The sequence below is a fragment of the Myotis brandtii genome, unplaced genomic scaffold (assembly GCF_000412655.1).
Source record: "Myotis brandtii unplaced genomic scaffold, ASM41265v1 scaffold1026, whole genome shotgun sequence".
NCBI lineage: Eukaryota > Metazoa > Chordata > Mammalia > Chiroptera > Vespertilionidae > Myotis > Myotis brandtii.
The window spans coordinates 673,994-676,772 of record NW_005353435.1 but is presented as its reverse complement, the minus strand read 5'-3'; the positions used below and the strand labels follow the sequence as shown (position 1 = coordinate 676,772).

Here is a 2,779-nt window from a genome sequence, read left to right as displayed (position 1 = left end):
GGGGGTGGGGTCCCCAGAACCCAGCTACCAGTGCCAGGCGTGACCGCCTCTGCAGGCGTCTGTCTCCTCAGTTACTCCCAGCGACCAGCCCAGAGCACCGGAATGCCAAGCATGGCTGGGCTCCCGCCCGCCCCCCTCTCGGGAACATTCCAAGTGCTGGGTTTTTTCCTCTTGAAATATCAGGAGCCTGAGAGAGGCATCCGCCGCGGGGTCCCAGGGGCACCCTCCCCACCCCCGCTCGCCTGCCAGGCCGACAGGAGTGGGAAAACGCCGGCCCAACCACCCCCACCCCAGTTGGGCCCCTCAGCCTCCCTCTGAGCTCCCCTCTCTGATGGAGAAGTCAGAACAACAGAGGCACCTGGGTCAGCCTGGGAGGGAGGAGGGACCAGGGAGGGAGCATGGGGGTCAGCTGGAGGGAGGAGGGACCAGGCGGGGAGCATGGGATGGAAGACAGAAGAATCCCAGGAGGCTGGTGTGACACAGAGACCAGTCTGTGCCCTCTCCCCGCACCCACCCCACTGCACACACAGTAGAAACAGCCCCGTGAGGGAGAGCTGGGGGATGGTTCCACCATCAGGGGCTCTCCTGCTGAGAGCTGTGCTCCACTGGGCAGCGACCCCAGCCCCCACACAGCACCAGCTCGCTCTCTGCAGGGCCGTGGACCGGCCTAAAGGAAGGAGCAGACACAGAGGTGCCCCCGGGGCTCTCAGCTCTGCCCGCATGGCCGACAGCGTGGACAGCGTGGCTGGGGTCAGCTCACCGGCCTCAGGTATCTGAGCATCAGCGGCCGAGCGTCAGAGCCGGGAGAGCTGGGGGCACTTAGGCAACACGCACGCACGCACGCAGGCGGCCGCTGAACTGAGGAGTCGGGGAAGATGTGAGCCTACAGGTCCCAGCAAGTCCACCGACAGGTGACGGGGCGGCTGCAGGGACAGCTGTGCGGCCAGCGGTGCTCCTGTGGGTTCCCCACCACACGCAGCTCTCCCTCACGGCTGCTTCTACTGTGTGTGTTTTGTTTTTTTCTTTTTTGTTTTTTTTTTAATATATTTTTATTGATTTTAGAGAGGAGGGAAGAGGGAGAGAGAGTTAGAAACATCAATGATGAGAGAGAATCACTGATTGGCTGCCTCCTGCACACCCCCCACTGGGGATCGAGCCCGCAGCCCAGGCATGTGCTCTTGACCGGAATCGAACCTGGGACACTTCAGTCTGCAGGCCGACGCTCTATCCATCGAGCCAAACCGGCTAGGGCTACTGTGTGTGTTTTTAACGGATTTGTACTGATGTCAGAGAGGAAGGGAGAGAGAGAGGAGAGAGAGACATCCATGATGAGAGAATCATGGATCGGCTGCCTCCTGCACGCCCCACGCTGGGGATGGAGCCCGCAACCCGGGCCTGTGCCCTGACCGGGAATCGAACCCTGACCTCCTGGACCATAGGTCGACGCTCAACCACTGAGCCACGCCGGCCGGGCTCAGACCAGCCGAAGGCAGAGAGTGACCAAGTCCAGGTCGCAGGGGGCAGTTGGCTCCGAGCCTGAGGCCGGGAGGGGGGAGTGGGGGACTTTCTGGACGTGGACCTTGACTCATCAGGACAGGGGTGGGGACAAGCGCCTCCGGGCTCCGGACCGCCCTCCACCGGCTCCAACCCGAAACCACCCACGTCTGACCCTCAGGTCGGCCCGAAGGTGAGGGCGCAGTGTGAGCCCCGCGGCTGGGAGGCCAGCGGCTCCGCGACGAGAGGGGATAGGCCTGGACGGGGATGCTGACCCACAAAGACGCGCCCGGCCGCAGGGACACGGTGACAACGGGTGACACACTAACTTGATTTTATCGCGCCTGCTCAAGTCACCGGGCTCCCGAGGGACCCGCCGGCGTTGGCCGACAGTGACGGGCAGCACGAGGGTGACCCCCACCGGCCCCGCATCCGAGAACTGTTCTCAAGACCTTTTCCGGGTGCCAGTCCCCTACATTGGCCCTGGGAGCCGAGTCCCATGTCAACAGCTACCTGGGCACCACCCCCCGCCCCCCCCAATCCTCACCCAGGTTAAAAACAGACGAAATGGCCCTGACCGGTTTGGCTCAGTGGATAGAGCGTCGGCCTGCGGACTGGGGGTCCCGGGTTCGATTCTGGTCAAGGGCATGTACCTTGGTTGCGGGCAGATCCCCAGTAGGGGGTGTGCAGGAGGCAGCTGATCCATGATTCTCTCTCGTCATGGATGTTTCTATCTCTCTCTCCCTCTCCCTTCCTCTCTGAAATCAATAAACATGTATTTCAAAGAATAAAAATAAAAAATAATTAAAATGAAAAGCTCCGCGCATAGCTCTGCCCTACAGAGCACCCCCACCGATGCCCTCAGGGCTGAGCCTCCACACCCCAGGCCCCCACAGAGGGGAGCTAACTCATCGCCAGCCCTCCCCCCTCCTCGGCTCTCCCCGGCCGGGCCTTGTGGGGCCACGGCCTCCGAGTCCTGCGAAGGCTGCAAGAAAAATACACAAGGATGCAGGTCCTGCTCAGAGGGCGGGCAAATCTAGACCTCATCCCACTCACCTTGGTCTCCCAGGAGAAAGGGGCCGAGTGCTCGTCCTGCCAAGTTATGTCCTGAAACGAAAATTCAAGAAGAAATCTGAAACTCGGACCCGAAGGGCCCCGGCAAACATCTGCCAAGGCCGCGGGGGAACCGACCTCTGGGAATCATCCCAGGTCCTGGCTGGGAGCGGGCCTGGCGTCGGGGCGCCCTGGGCAGAATGTGCTGACCCGGCCTGGCTGTCCCCTACCT

At 62.2% G+C, this 2,779-nt stretch overlaps 1 long non-coding RNA gene across 1 annotated transcript in view; it reads right to left on the bottom strand.

The window, feature by feature from the left end:
• The window catches only part of LOC106725285, a 7,611-nt gene extending 4,880 nt beyond the window's left edge, over window positions 1-2,731 (bottom strand). The window contains exon 1 of the long non-coding RNA XR_001361146.1: window positions 2,551-2,731. This is a non-coding gene — a long non-coding RNA (uncharacterized LOC106725285). The remainder of the gene's footprint in view (window positions 1-2,550) is intronic.
• Window positions 2,732-2,779: the final 48 nt, after the last annotated feature.